The sequence below is a fragment of the Anomaloglossus baeobatrachus genome, unplaced genomic scaffold, assembly GCF_048569485.1.
Source record: "Anomaloglossus baeobatrachus isolate aAnoBae1 unplaced genomic scaffold, aAnoBae1.hap1 Scaffold_4115, whole genome shotgun sequence".
Taxonomy (NCBI): domain Eukaryota; kingdom Metazoa; phylum Chordata; class Amphibia; order Anura; family Aromobatidae; genus Anomaloglossus; species Anomaloglossus baeobatrachus.
The window spans coordinates 1-15,345 of NW_027443451.1; the positions used below are offsets into that span (position 1 = coordinate 1).

General features: G+C 47.9%; 4 non-coding genes and 1 pseudogene across 4 annotated transcripts; all 5 read left to right on the forward strand.

Moving 5' to 3' along the window:
• The first annotated feature begins 297 nt into the window (after window positions 1-297).
• Window positions 298-488, forward strand: LOC142277640 (U2 spliceosomal RNA). Its single transcript, XR_012740767.1, has one exon. It is a non-coding gene; the product is annotated as a U2 spliceosomal RNA (small nuclear RNA).
• Window positions 489-1,887: 1,399 nt separating this feature from the next.
• Window positions 1,888-2,078, forward strand: LOC142277648 (U2 spliceosomal RNA). The gene has a single exon (XR_012740772.1). It is a non-coding gene; the product is annotated as a U2 spliceosomal RNA (small nuclear RNA).
• A 9,237-nt stretch (window positions 2,079-11,315) lies between these two features.
• On the forward strand, window positions 11,316-11,506 carry LOC142277636 (U2 spliceosomal RNA). The gene has a single exon (XR_012740763.1). It is a non-coding gene; the product is annotated as a U2 spliceosomal RNA (small nuclear RNA).
• A 1,578-nt stretch (window positions 11,507-13,084) lies between these two features.
• LOC142277645 (U2 spliceosomal RNA) lies at window positions 13,085-13,293 on the forward strand (annotated as a pseudogene).
• Window positions 13,294-14,898: 1,605 nt separating this feature from the next.
• Window positions 14,899-15,083, forward strand: LOC142277641 (U2 spliceosomal RNA). Its single transcript, XR_012740768.1, has one exon. It is a non-coding gene; the product is annotated as a U2 spliceosomal RNA (small nuclear RNA).
• The last annotated feature ends 262 nt before the right edge of the window (window positions 15,084-15,345 follow it).

Consider the following 15,345-nt stretch of genomic DNA (forward strand, 5'->3'; position numbering starts at 1 on the left):
ATCAGGCGACCTGTCCTGTCCTGTCTGTCCTTTTTGTATCATGAATTGGAAAGACTGCAAGGGGGAGGGGAGTTGCTTGTGCCCAAAAGGAGGAGTTATTCAGATTCATTGCAGTGGGCGGCGGCTGCAAAACGCACCATTCTTCTTGTTTTAGCTCTGCAAAGCAGCCTTTTCAAGGGTTGGCTTGGGTGACAAAATGTCTTCTGTAGGCGTGGGTTTGTCTCCCCTCACTCTCTCTCCCTAAGATGTGTCCGGCATAGGCCAGGGTGCCACTCGAGGCCCAAACCAATTCTGGTTATCGCTTCTCGGCCTTTTGGCTAAGATCAAGTGTAGTATCTGTTCTTATCAGTTTAATATCTGATACGTCCCCTATCTGGGGACCATATATTAAATGGATTTTTAGAACAGGGAGATGGAAAAAGAGCTTGCTCTGTCCACTCCACGCATTGACCTGGTATTGCAGTACCTCCAGGACCGGTGCACCCCTTCTTAACCCAGTTTCCAAAAGCAGAACTCAATTCACCTGATTCATATTAGCCCGATTAGTGAATTGAAAGAAAGCATACAACTTCATATGCACCTCAATTTGGCCCATTCACTTTTCACACTTCCTCCTTTTTTTTATCTTTCACACTTTTTACTTGCTTTATTCATCCAAATAGCAAACTCATCACCACTCAACCTGACCAACTCGGCTATGTCCCGTGCAGTATCTTGTTCTCCGTCTTATCTAGATCATTTGCAATTGAATGGAATAGATCCCTTTTGGACAAAGTGGATTCAGCTTCTGCTGCAGTGACCACAGGTGTGAGAAGATCTACAATTGGCATCTGGTGCGATCTCTCCGCCTACACTCCAAATAAAGTTTCCTGTTTACTCCTATCATGCATTGTTTTTTGGGCTTTTCTTTGAGCAATGATGATGTCTTAAGTGGTCTGTTGGCTCACCCTCCTGGAGGAAGAGTTTGCTTGCTCTTGGACATTCTAAAAGAAAGGTCATGATAGACATTTAGCTTCTGAGCCCAATTGGGGACGGTCATGGGTGATGAATGTTTTGCAACCTGCTGCAAAGCCTGATACTGCAATATAAGGAACGTCAAATATTAAGAATGGGCGGCCTATGAAAGAATTAGTACTTTCATTAAGTATACTTAAACGGCTAATTGGGAATAGACAAACTGTAAAAAGCCCTCTGAGAAAGCCCCTCTCTAACCTTTGTTAGTAAGCTTTTCTGTAGTCTGCCTGTTGATGTATTTTCCGTTTGAACAGTGCACAACATGAAGAGACGGAACACTGGCGGCTTGTCACAATGCCCCCCGCTGACATCACAATAGCGCTGCTGCCTAGAAAGCTAGCTGCGCAGCAGAAATTTCTCTTTGGGTGGGAGGTGGGCTAGTGGAAGGAGGGGGCAAGCTTTTTTTTTTTTTTTTTTCTCGGGTGGTAGGGGGATGATAGGAGAAGGGATGCGGGTGGTGAGATGGGTACAGAGGGCAGGGTTTGGGGCTGGGAAGGAAAGGGAAAAGATTAGGGTTTGGGGATGATGAAAGGGCTTTCTACGGGTAAGGATGGCAAAGGGTGGCAGTGACGGGAAATCAGGCGACCTGTCCTGTCCTGTCTGTCCTTTTTGTATCATGAATTGGAAAGACTGCAAGGGGGAGGGGAGTTGCTTGTGCCCAAAAGGAGGAGTTATTCAGATTCATTGCAGTGGGCGGCGGCTGCAAAACGCACCATTCTTCTTGTTTTAGCTCTGCAAAGCAGCCTTTTCAAGGGTTGGCTTGGGTGACAAAATGTCTTCTGTAGGCGTGGGTTTGTCTCCCCTCACTCTCTCTCCCTAAGATGTGTCCGGCATAGGCCAGGGTGCCACTCGAGGCCCAAACCAATTCTGGTTATCGCTTCTCGGCCTTTTGGCTAAGATCAAGTGTAGTATCTGTTCTTATCAGTTTAATATCTGATACGTCCCCTATCTGGGGACCATATATTAAATGGATTTTTAGAACAGGGAGATGGAAAAAGAGCTTGCTCTGTCCACTCCACGCATTGACCTGGTATTGCAGTACCTCCAGGACCGGTGCACCCCTTCTTAACCCAGTTTCCAAAAGCAGAACTCAATTCACCTGATTCATATTAGCCCGATTAGTGAATTGAAAGTGTGGCACCCCAGGGTTGCCACAGTAACAACACAAAGGGTTAACTCCCCACACACAACACCAAGACCTCCTGGCCAGAAGGGGGAGACCAAGCTGCTTCCCTGTACATTCTGCTGGGGGGGAGGAAATGGTCAGAAGTAGTTTCAGTTTGGAAGTTCAGTGCAGAGCACTGAGGAGACAAGATCTCTGCAGGTTGGAAGCTGGCTTTAGCTCACCTCAGGATCCACTGACCAATTCCAGGCCTAGCTGAGGGTCTGAGGAAAGGAGACAGATTACACAGAGAACATTCCTGGGAGGCAGAGCATTGCTGAGCTCATCCCCAGTGGAGCACACAGAACGGATGCTGGATCCGAGACTGCAGGTTACATGCTGCACAGTTACCACCAGAGAAGTGAAGATTCCAGATCTTTCACCTGTACCACAGACACAAGCAACAAACGCAGAGTTCAGGAACATACTAGTAAGGACTCGAGTTGCCTGTCAGGTCGGTACCTAGGAGCAGAGCAGAGCAGAGCCAGCTGCATAGTTCACTCAGCAGCGGGGCCACAGACACACAGTGCAGGCAAGGAAGCCAAAACGGCCCGGCTGGGTGGGAGAAGCCCTGAACCCCTCACAGACTCCGTGGACAGTACTCTGCTGAATGCCATCTACAGTAAAGGACAAAGAAACTGCAAAACCGTGAGTCTGCCTGTTTATTGTGCTCGTGTCCTGCACTCCCCCCATAGACTAACACACTGCCCCGGGGAAAAGGCTCTACCCGTGGGGAGCCGTCCCATCTCAAGCTGCCTTCCATCACCCCGGAGGTTCTGCAGCAGCGGTGGTCATCTCTGATCACATTCCACGGGTGGCGTCACGAACATAACCCCCCTTTTTATTGTGGAACCAGGGAGCACGGACCGGGCCACGACACCGTGATCCCCTTTCCAGAAGCAACCCCTTGGCCCGGTTCTGGGTATCCCCTTAACCCCTGGCGACACAACTTTGGCGTCACGAACAGGATGCGGACTGGACCCGGCTGCAACCCGGGTGACGTGCGCCTGTAAAGACTTATTGCATCGCATAAAAGACTTGCACTGTGAATTGTTGCAACAAAGAACGGACTTTAAACTTTGCAAAGATACCTGGAAAAATCCAAAAACATCATTGGTAAAATTTTCCAGGCGCCATCTTTAATCACGCCATTAGCTGCTACGCGCGGGAGAACAGCGCGCCTAAACTAAGACTCCGCCCACTGCTTGCGGAGGAGGTGCGCTCGGTGCTGCGACCCGAACGAAAACGCAGAAAAGTGTCCCAGGCTTGCTGTCAAGAAGACTGGTGAAATTAACTAAGGGGGCGCAAAGATGTCGCAGCAGGGAGACGCTGTTGTACCCGGAGGGGCAGCGGCACCTATCATGCCGTTCCTGATGCCGTACACCCCGGGTGCAGTGTGGCTGCCGCAGTATTCAGGTGAGCCCAACACACTTACTGACTTTATCGGAAAGCTAAAAATCTACTACAGCATGTACCCCCTGACAGAAACCCAGCGTGTTGGTATGCTTATGGGACAGTTAACTGGCAATGCCCAGCGGGAGGCTACATCCTGGCCGGACGATGCAAAGGACACTGTAGAGCATATAGTAGCTGGACTAAAAGCAGCTTTTGAATCCACTGCTGGCAGCCGAGCTAAAATGAGGTTCTTTGGATGCAAGCAAAAACCTAGAGAGAGCGCAAGAGACTTTGCCTTAAACTTACAGGAGGCGCTCAGAGCACTTAAATTAGCAGAACCTGCCTTAGCCCCTGGAGCAGATAAGCTGCTGATAGACCAATTCCTGGATGGACTCTCATCCCCTTCCCACCGGGGACAACTGAGCATGATGGTGATCCAGGATCCAGGACTAACATTTGCCCAGCTAAAGGATAGAGCCATCCGCCTCCAGCAGGTGGAGGAGCCGCAGGATATAGACTCTGTTCAACACCTTACAGTGGCACCCCAGCAGCCAGTAGTACCGGTGACATCGGCCATGTCAGCGGCTGCTGCTAACCACCTGGAGCCGATCACTAATGAGGCTCTCCATCAAAGGCTTGATGCCCTGACAGACACTGTTGCTTCCATGGCTAGAATCGTCCAGGAGCTGCGTGGATCCAAGTCTGCACCCAAGATTGAGATGGCGACCAGCAAGGAGGATGTCCCGTGGATGAGGCCTAGGAGATACCAAGCGACGAGAGGACGACCCAGCGACCGCTACCAGCCGGATGGACAGCCCATTTGCCGCCGTTGCAAGGAGCCAGGTCACTTTGCCCGTGAATGTGCTTTAAATGGGGATTCCCTGGGGAGGCGGGCCGCTCCTCAGGAATGAACTCTCAAGGTCCTTCACCCTGGCACGACAAGTATGTGGGGGGACGTCCAGTCATCCCCATCGTGCTGGATGGCATTCCGCTCAACGCCTTGCTGGACACTGGTTCCCAAATATCATCAATTCCGCATGTCCTTTATAAGAGGTACTGGGCTGATTCAGACGTTAGCAGTGGTCCATCTAATGTTGCATTGAATATATGGGCTAGCAATGGTGAATTAGTACCACAGGTTGGTTTCAGAGAAATGACCATTAAGATTGGGAGAGTAGAATTGCAGAATCAGGGTATTATCATTGTTGATGTTGACCGACGAGAACGTGAACCAACTATGCTGCTAGGAATGAATGTAATTGAAAATTGTTTTGCAGAGGTAATTACTGTCTTGCAGCAGATCGTCGAGACTGCCAAACCTGGGCAACAGAGACTCCTGCAGAAGGAAATTAAAGCCTTAATGCTGAAGCAGCAGGTAGAAATGTCAGGAGGTGAAATTGGCAGTGCAAGGGTAAGTGACCCAATACCTATTGTAATTCCTCCCAAAACAGAAATGCTGGTCTGGTGTAGAGCCGCAATAGGCATCAGAGGGCGAGACTATCAGGCCCTGGTAGAACCCGTGTACTCAGACAGTAGGCCCACTGTACTGACGGCCAGAGGAATAGTTGAGGTACACAGGGGGAGAGTGCCAATACGCCTTCTAAATTGTGGGGAAGATGAGGTCACCCTACCTAAGTATGCTACCATGGCTAAGCTATATACGGTTGATAACAACGCCATCACCACCGTTGAGCCCTTGAAGCCGTCAAATCAGGCGGAGGACAATGGCTCAGAGGGAAAGCTGGAGGATTGGTGCCAAAAGCTACATGTAGGTACCGATTCTACACCATCCCATCAAAAGCATGGAGTATACAGGGTAGTGAATGAATATGAACAAATATTCAGCAAACACCCATTAGACTTTGGGCAGATCAAAGGGGTAGAGCACACTATACCCACAGGTAACCATCCACCCATAAAGGAGAGGTATAGACCAGTACCACCAGCTCACTACCAATGCGCCAAAGACATGCTCAAAGAAATGAAAGAAGCAGGGGTAATAAGAGACAGTTGTAGCCCCTGGGCAGCCCCACTAGTGCTAGTTAAGAAAAAAGATGGGACCATGAGGATGTGTGTAGACTACCGACAGATCAACCGCATTACACACAAGGATGCATACCCATTACCTAGGATAGAAGAGTCATTGGCTGCATTAAAATCCGCTACTTACTTTTCCACCCTAGATCTGACTAGTGGGTATTGGCAAGTTCCTGTGGCAGAGGCTGATAAGGAGAAGACAGCATTCACCACGCCGATGGGCCTCTGTGAGTTCAATTGTATGCCGTTTGGACTCTGCAACGCACCTGGAACCTTCCAGCGAATGATGGAGTGCTGCCTAGGACATAAGAACTTTGAAACTGTCCTCCTGTACCTGGATGACGTCATAGTCTACTCCAAGACCTATGAACAGCATCTACAAGACCTGGCAGAAGTGTTTGAAGCCTTATCCGGATACGGCATGAAAATCAAGCCATCCAAGTGTCACCTTCTAAAGCCAAGGGTACAGTACCTGGGACATGTCGTGAGCTCAGAAGGGGTAGCACCAGATCCTGAAAAAGTTACCGTGATCAGAGATTGGCCGAGACCCACCAGCGTGAAAGAGGTGAGGCAATTCCTGGGACTGGTAGGCTACTATAGAAGATTTATAAAAGGGTTCACGAAGCTAGCAGCTCCCCTACAAGACATCCTGGTAGGACAGTCAAAGAAGTCTGCAGCCCGAAATCCTCCTTTCCAGTGGAGTGATGAGAGAGAAGAGTCCTTTAAGAAGTTGAAGTGGGCACTGACAGGAGAAGAGATCCTGGCATATCCAGATTACCATCAACCCTTCATTTTGTACACGGATGCCAGCAACGTGGGACTGGGAGCAGTATTGTCTCAAAGGCAGGAAGGCAAGGAGAAAGTTATTGCCTTTGCAAGCAGGAAGCTCCGGCCTACAGAAAGAAACCCAGAGAATTACAGCTCCTTCAAGTTAGAACTACTGGCAGTAGTTTGGGCTGTAACAGAGCGTTTCAAACACTACCTGGCAGCTGCAGAATTTACCATCTTTACTGACAACAATCCGTTGACCCACCTGGACTCTGCAAAACTAGGTGCACTGGAACAGCGGTGGATAGCCCGACTGTCAAACTACAACTTTGTCATCAAGTACAGGGCAGGCCACAAGAATGGGAATGCAGATGCCTTATCCCGGATGCCACACTCGGGGAACGTGGAAGAGGAACCGGAGGGTCTGGAAGAAATTGAGCTGCCGGCCTTTCACCGTCCTAAGGTGGGACAGTATCAACCGAGTGTCTACCAAAAACAACAGCAGGCAACTCTCAACCCATTAGCACACCACGGATGGGCTGACACACAAGACAGCGATCCAGCTGTGAAGCTAGTGAAAGAACTGCTTACACAACAAGGTGCTTACCCTAATCAGAATGCCCCAGCTGAGACGCAACATCTCTGGAAGGAGAGAGGTAAATTGTTCCTGTACCAAGGGAAGCTCTGTAGAAGGCACACCAATCCAAAAACACATGAGTTGGTCTGGCAGATCATCGTGCCCAAGAGAGATGTCAAGATGGTTCTGGAAGCTTACCACAACGGTGCTGGTCATTTTGGTTGGAAAAAGTTGGAAGTGCTCTTAAGAGAAAGATTCTACTGGGTTGGCATGAGAAAATCAATTGAAGATTGGTGTAGAAAATGCGGACCGTGCAACCTCAGAAGAAAGGATCAACAGAACCAGAGAGCTCCACTCCAGTCCATAGTAACCAAGCAACCACTCGAGCTAGTCACATTAGACCACGTCAAGTTGTCACCAAGCCGGTCCGGCTATGTCTATGCCTTAACCATCGTGGACCATTACTCACGCTTCTTAGTGGTGGTACCCGTGAAAGACCTTACAGCTAGAACAGCAGCTAAAGCATTCCAGACGTACTTTTGCAGACCCCATGGTTACCCAGAACAAGTCCTTGCAGATCAAGGTCCAGCTTTTGAATCACAGATTTTCCAAGAATTCTGCAACATGTATGGCTGTAAAAAGATCCGCACAACAGCATACCATCCCCAAACAAATGGCTTATGTGAGAAGATGAACCATATTGTGATTGACCTGTTGAAGACCTTACCAGAGTCAGAAAGAAATCAATGGCCAGAGAAATTGCCAGACTTGGTGGACTTGTACAATCATGTCCCGGTGAGTTCTACAAACTGCACCCCCGCTTACCTCATGCGTGCAAGGCCCGGTAAACTGCCAATTGATTTAGATATGGGAATTCTGAAGCCAGATGCAGAAGTTCAAGAATCCAATTGGGATACCCTACGTCAGCAGCAGTATCGCCAAGTACAAGAGTGCGTAGAGAAAAGTCTCCAACAAGCTAGGGGAAGACAGGAGAGAAACTTCAACCAGCATGCTCTAGCAACCCCATTGCAACCTGGTGACCAAGTTCTCAAGAGGAAACGACGCACAAACAAATTGGATAATCAGTGGGAAACCACCCCATATACAGTCTTACCATCAAGTATGGATAATCCCAAAGTGTGTCTCATCAGTAAGGATGAAGGAAGGACATCAGCTGTCGTGTCAAGAGATCAACTCAAACCGTGTCCTGAAACCCTGAAGACACCAGAAGTCACCTTACCCATACAGGTACAACCTGTCAAGAAGGAAGAAGATGTGTTCCATACAGTCTTAGGAGATTTCCCAAAAACATGGCCAAATTACTATGGAGCAGTAGTAGTCCCAATGATCGCCTTCCCTCAAGTGGTGGAACCACAATCAGAACCCATTCCACAAGAAGTCTCAAGACAAGAAGAACTGGAAGTCGAAACCGTAGAGGAAGAACAGATTCCTGGTCCCAGTGAGCTTGCCAGTCCTACAGTCAGCCCCCCATCCTCACAAGTACCAGAAACACCAAATAGGTACACTTCCACCCACACCATTATGCTAAGTACACCCAGTACACCAACAGTACGCAGATCACAGCGTAGTACTCAGGGTCAGATACCAGCAAGATATAAAGACTAATGTGGAACTGCATATAAAATGTACATATGTTATAATGTTTATATGAAAAACCGTAACAGTTTAGTGTACAGTAAAGGTGAGAGAAGAGTGGTGTAAGGTGGCAGCACGGAGAGTTACAACTTGATCACATTGTTGGTGGCCCGAGGGCCGTGAGGCCTACTGCACTTATGACCAGAGTAGAGACACCTTTAAGAAGTGTTTGTTGATTGAAATGTTTATTTAATTGCAACGTTAAGACCAAAAGCCCAGTACCTACAGAGACTATACTGTATGACCACTTACATATTTTTGAACATTTTGGACTCTTTTTGAGCTTTAAGGTTTTTGTATTTTTTCCTTTTGAGACTCTGTATATATACAATTGTTGTGATAACTTGTTTGTTTGTTTCACAGTCCCGGAGTACTGTTCTTCACTAAGGGGGAATGTGGCACCCCAGGGTTGCCACAGTAACAACACAAAGGGTTAACTCCCCACACACAACACCAAGACCTCCTGGCCAGAAGGGGGAGACCAAGCTGCTTCCCTGTACATTCTGCTGGGGGGGAGGAAATGGTCAGAAGTAGTTTCAGTTTGGAAGTTCAGTGCAGAGCACTGAGGAGACAAGATCTCTGCAGGTTGGAAGCTGGCTTTAGCTCACCTCAGGATCCACTGACCAATTCCAGGCCTAGCTGAGGGTCTGAGGAAAGGAGACAGATTACACAGAGAACATTCCTGGGAGGCAGAGCATTGCTGAGCTCATCCCCAGTGGAGCACACAGAACGGATGCTGGATCCGAGACTGCAGGTTACATGCTGCACAGTTACCACCAGAGAAGTGAAGATTCCAGATCTTTCACCTGTACCACAGACACAAGCAACAAACGCAGAGTTCAGGAACATACTAGTAAGGACTCGAGTTGCCTGTCAGGTCGGTACCTAGGAGCAGAGCAGAGCAGAGCCAGCTGCATAGTTCACTCAGCAGCGGGGCCACAGACACACAGTGCAGGCAAGGAAGCCAAAACGGCCCGGCTGGGTGGGAGAAGCCCTGAACCCCTCACAGACTCCGTGGACAGTACTCTGCTGAATGCCATCTACAGTAAAGGACAAAGAAACTGCAAAACCGTGAGTCTGCCTGTTTATTGTGCTCGTGTCCTGCACTCCCCCCATAGACTAACACACTGCCCCGGGGAAAAGGCTCTACCCGTGGGGAGCCGTCCCATCTCAAGCTGCCTTCCATCACCCCGGAGGTTCTGCAGCAGCGGTGGTCATCTCTGATCACATTCCACGGGTGGCGTCACGAACATAACCCCCCTTTTTATTGTGGAACCAGGGAGCACGGACCGGGCCACGACACCGTGATCCCCTTTCCAGAAGCAACCCCTTGGCCCGGTTCTGGGTATCCCCTTAACCCCTGGCGACACAAAAGAAAGCATACAACTTCATATGCACCTCAATTTGGCCCATTCACTTTTCACACTTCCTCCTTTTTTTTATCTTTCACACTTTTTACTTGCTTTATTCATCCAAATAGCAAACTCATCACCACTCAACCTGACCAACTCGGCTATGTCCCGTGCAGTATCTTGTTCTCCGTCTTATCTAGATCATTTGCAATTGAATGGAATAGATCCCTTTTGGACAAAGTGGATTCAGCTTCTGCTGCAGTGACCACAGGTGTGAGAAGATCTACAATTGGCATCTGGTGCGATCTCTCCGCCTACACTCCAAATAAAGTTTCCTGTTTACTCCTATCATGCATTGTTTTTTGGGCTTTTCTTTGAGCAATGATGATGTCTTAAGTGGTCTGTTGGCTCACCCTCCTGGAGGAAGAGTTTGCTTGCTCTTGGACATTCTAAAAGAAAGGTCATGATAGACATTTAGCTTCTGAGCCCAATTGGGGACGGTCATGGGTGATGAATGTTTTGCAACCTGCTGCAAAGCCTGATACTGCAATATAAGGAACGTCAAATATTAAGAATGGGCGGCCTATGAAAGAATTAGTACTTTCATTAAGTATACTTAAACGGCTAATTGGGAATAGACAAACTGTAAAAAGCCCTCTGAGAAAGCCCCTCTCTAACCTTTGTTAGTAAGCTTTTCTGTAGTCTGCCTGTTGATGTATTTTCCGTTTGAACAGTGCACAACATGAAGAGACGGAACACTGGCGGCTTGTCACAATGCCCCCCGCTGACATCACAATAGCGCTGCTGCCTAGAAAGCTAGCTGCGCAGCAGAAATTTCTCTTTGGGTGGGAGGTGGCCTAGTGGAAGGAGGGGGCAAGCTTTTTTTTTTTTTTTTTTTCTCGGGTGGTAGGGGGATGATAGGAGAAGGGATGCGGGTGGTGAGATGGGTACAGAGGGCAGGGTTTGGGGCTGGGAAGGAAAGGGAAAAGATTAGGGTTTGGGGATGATGAAAGGGCTTTCTACGGGTAAGGATGGCAAAGGGTGGCAGTGACGGGAAATCAGGCGACCTGTCCTGTCCTGTCTGTCCTTTTTGTATCATGAATTGGAAAGACTGCAAGGGGGAGGGGAGTTGCTTGTGCCCAAAAGGAGGAGTTATTCAGATTCATTGCAGTGGGCGGCAGCTGCAAAACACACCATTCTTCTTGTTTTAGCTCTGCAAAGCAGCCTTTTCAAGGGTTGGCTTGGGTGACAAAATGTCTTCTGTAGGCGTGGGTTTGTTTCCCCTCACTCTCTCTCCCTAAGATGTGTCCGGCATAGGCCAGGGTGCCACTCGAGGCCCAAACCAATTCTGGTTATCGCTTCTCGGCCTTTTGGCTAAGATCAAGTGTAGTATCTGTTCTTATCAGTTTAATATCTGATACGTCCCCTATCTGGGGACCATATATTAAATGGATTTTTAGAACAGGGAGATGGAAAAAGAGCTTGCTCTGTCCACTCCACACATTGACCTGGTATTGCAGTACCTCCAGGACCGGTGCACCCCTTCTTAACCCAGTTTCCAAAAGCAGAACTCAATTCACCTGATTCATATTAGCCCGATTAGTGAATTGAAAGAAAGCATACAACTTCATATGCACCTCAATTTGGCCCATTCACTTTTCACACTTCCTCCTTTTTTTTATCTTTCACACTTTTTACTTGCTTTATTCATCCAAATAGCAAACTCATCACCACTCAACCTGACCAACTCGGCTATGTCCCGTGCAGTATCTTGTTCTCCGTCTTATCTAGATCATTTGCAATTGAATGGAATAGATCCCTTTTGGACAAAGTGGATTCAGCTTCTGCTGCAGTGACCACAGGTGTGAGAAGATCTACAATTGGCATCTGGTGCGATCTCTCCGCCTACACTCCAAATAAAGTTTCCTGTTTACTCCTATCATGCATTGTTTTTTGGGCTTTTCTTTGAGCAATGATGATGTCTTAAGTGGTCTGTTGGCTCACCCTCCTGGAGGAAGAGTTTGCTTGCTCTTGGACATTCTAAAAGGAAGGTCATGATAGACATTTAGCTTCTGAGCCCAATTGGGGACGGTCATGGGTGATGAATGTTTTGCAACCTGCTGCAAAGCCTGATACTGCAATATAAGGAACGTCAAATATTAAGAATGGGCGGCCTATGAAAGAATTAGTACTTTCATTAAGTATACTTAAACGGCTAATTGGGAATAGACAAACTGTAAAAAGCCCTCTGAGAAAGCCCCTCTCTAACCTTTGTTAGTAAGCTTTTCTGTAGTCTGCCTGTTGATGTATTTTCCGTTTGAACAGTGTACAACATGAAGAGACGGAACACTGGCGGCTTGTCACAATGCCCCCCGCTGACATCACAATAGCGCTGCTGCCTAGAAAGCTAGCTGCGCAGCAGAAATTTCTCTTTGGGTGGGAGGTGGGCTAGTGGAAGGAGGGGGCAAGCTTTTTTTTTTTTTTTTTTTCTCGGGTGGTAGGGGGATGATAGGAGAAGGGATGCGGGTGGTGAGATGGGTACAGAGGGCAGGGTTTGGGGCTGGGAAGGAAAGGGAAAAGATTAGGGTTTGGGGATGATGAAAGGGCTTTCTACGGGTAAGGATGGCAAAGGGTGGCAGTGACGGGAAATCAGGCGACCTGTCCTGTCCTGTCTGTCCTTTTTGTATCATGAATTGGAAAGACTGCAAGGGGGAGGGGAGTTGCTTGTGCCCAAAAGGAGGAGTTATTCAGATTCATTGCAGTGGGCGGCGGCTGCAAAACGCACCATTCTTCTTGTTTTAGCTCTGCAAAGCAGCCTTTTCAAGGGTTGGCTTGGGTGACAAAATGTCTTCTGTAGGCGTGGGTTTGTCTCCCTCTCGCTCTCTCTCCCTAAGATGTGTCCGGCATAGGCCAGGGTGCCACTCGAGGCCCAAACCAATTCTGGTTATCGCTTCTCGGCCTTTTGGCTAAGATCAAGTGTAGTTTGGGAGGGTACTACCTTGGTTGGTGCTGGAAGGTGCCAGGGTATTGCACAACTGCTGGCCTTGGGGGAGTGTGCATCGTAGGATGTCATAGCCCTCTTGTGACGGACAGTTACCTGGGCAACGAGAGGCGGTCACTTTTTTATTTTCAAACTCATCCTTCAAAAAAAAAAAAAAAAAAAAAAAAAAAAAAAAAAATCTGTTCTTATCAGTTTAATATCTGATACGTCCCCTATCTGGGGACCATATATTAAATGGATTTTTAGAACAGGGAGATGGAAAAAGAGCTTGCTCTGTCCACTCCACGCATTGACCTGGTATTGCAGTACCTCCAGGACCGGTGCACCCCTTCTTAACCCAGTTTCCAAAAGCAGAACTCAATTCACCTGATTCATATTAGCCCGATTAGTGAATTGAAAGAAAGCATACAACTTCATATGCACCTCAATTTGGCCCATTCACTTTTCACACTTCCTCCTTTTTTTTATCTTTCACACTTTTTACTTGCTTTATTCATCCAAATAGCAAACTCATCACCACTCAACCTGACCAACTCGGCTATGTCCCGTGCAGTATCTTGTTCTCCGTCTTATCTAGATCATTTGCAATTGAATGGAATAGATCCCTTTTGGACAAAGTGGATTCAGCTTCTGCTGCAGTGACCACAGGTGTGAGAAGATCTACAATTGGCATCTGGTGCGATCTCTCCGCCTACACTCCAAATAAAGTTTCCTGTTTACTCCTATCATGCATTGTTTTTTGGGCTTTTCTTTGAGCAATGATGATGTCTTAAGTGGTCTGTTGGCTCACCCTCCTGGAGGAAGAGTTTGCTTGCTCTTGGACATTCTAAAAGAAAGGTCATGATAGACATTTAGCTTCTGAGCCCAATTGGGGACGGTCATGGGTGATGAATGTTTTGCAACCTGCTGCAAAGCCTGATACTGCAATATAAGGAACGTCAAATATTAAGAATGGGCGGCCTATGAAAGAATTAGTACTTTCATTAAGTATACTTAAACGGCTAATTGGGAATAGACAAACTGTAAAAAGCCCTCTGAGAAAGCCCCTCTCTAACCTTTGTTAGTAAGCTTTTCTGTAGTCTGCCTGTTGATGTATTTTCCGTTTGAACAGTGCACAACATGAAGAGACGGAACACTGGCGGCTTGTCACAATGCCCCCCGCTGACATCACAATAGCGCTGCTGCCTAGAAAGCTAGCTGCGCAGCAGAAATTTCTCTTTGGGTGGGAGGTGGGCTAGTGGAAGGAGGGGGCAAGCTTTTTTTTTTTTTTTTTTTCTCGGGTGGTAGGGGGATGATAGGAGAAGGGATGCGGGTGGTGAGATGGGTACAGAGGGCAGGGTTTGGGGCTGGGAAGGAAAGGGAAAAGATTAGGGTTTGGGGATGATGAAAGGGCTTTCTACGGGTAAGGATGGCAAAGGGTGGCAGTGACGGGAAATCAGGCGACCTGTCCTGTCCTGTCTGTCCTTTTTGTATCATGAATTGGAAAGACTGCAAGGGGGAGGGGAGTTGCTTGTGCCCAAAAGGAGGAGTTATTCAGATTCATTGCAGTGGGCGGCGGCTGCAAAACGCACCATTCTTCTTGTTTTAGCTCTGCAAAGCAGCCTTTTCAAGGGTTGGCTTGGGTGACAAAATGTCTTCTGTAGGCGTGGGTTTGTCTCCCCTCACTCTCTCTCCCTAAGATGTGTCCGGCATAGGCCAGGGTGCCACTCGAGGCCCAAACCTATTCTGGTTATCGCTTCTCGGCCTTTTGGCTAAGATCAAGTGTAGTCCCTTCATTGGGTTTGCCTTGGTCTTGGCTGGGAGGGGCCCGGGCTTGCACAACCGCCGGCCTCGGGGATTGTTGCGCCTTTTGGTGCTTACGTCCCCTTATGGCTGGTGGTTCTTGGGCTCGGGAGGCGATCACCTGCGGCACTGCGCTTTTGTGTGGTGGCCGATGACCGTTTTCTGAAATTTGCGGATGTAATCTCATCTGTTCTTATCAGTTTAATATCTGATACGTCCCCTATCTGGGGACCATATATTAAATGGATTTTTAGAACAGGGAGATGGAAAAAGAGCTTGCTCTGTCCACTCCACGCATTGACCTGGTATTGCAGTACCTCCAGGACCGGTGCACCCCTTCTTAACCCAGTTTCCAAAAGCAGAACTCAATTCACCTTATTCATATTAGCCCGATTAGTGAATTGAAAGAAAGCATACAACTTCATATGCACCTCAATTTGGCCCATTCACTTTTCACACTTCCTCCTTTTTTTTATCTTTCACACTTTTTACTTGCTTTATTCATCCAAATAGCAAACTCATCACCACTCAACCTGACCAACTCGGCTATGTCCCGTGCAGTATCTTGTTCTCCGTCTTATCTAGATCATTTGCAATTGAA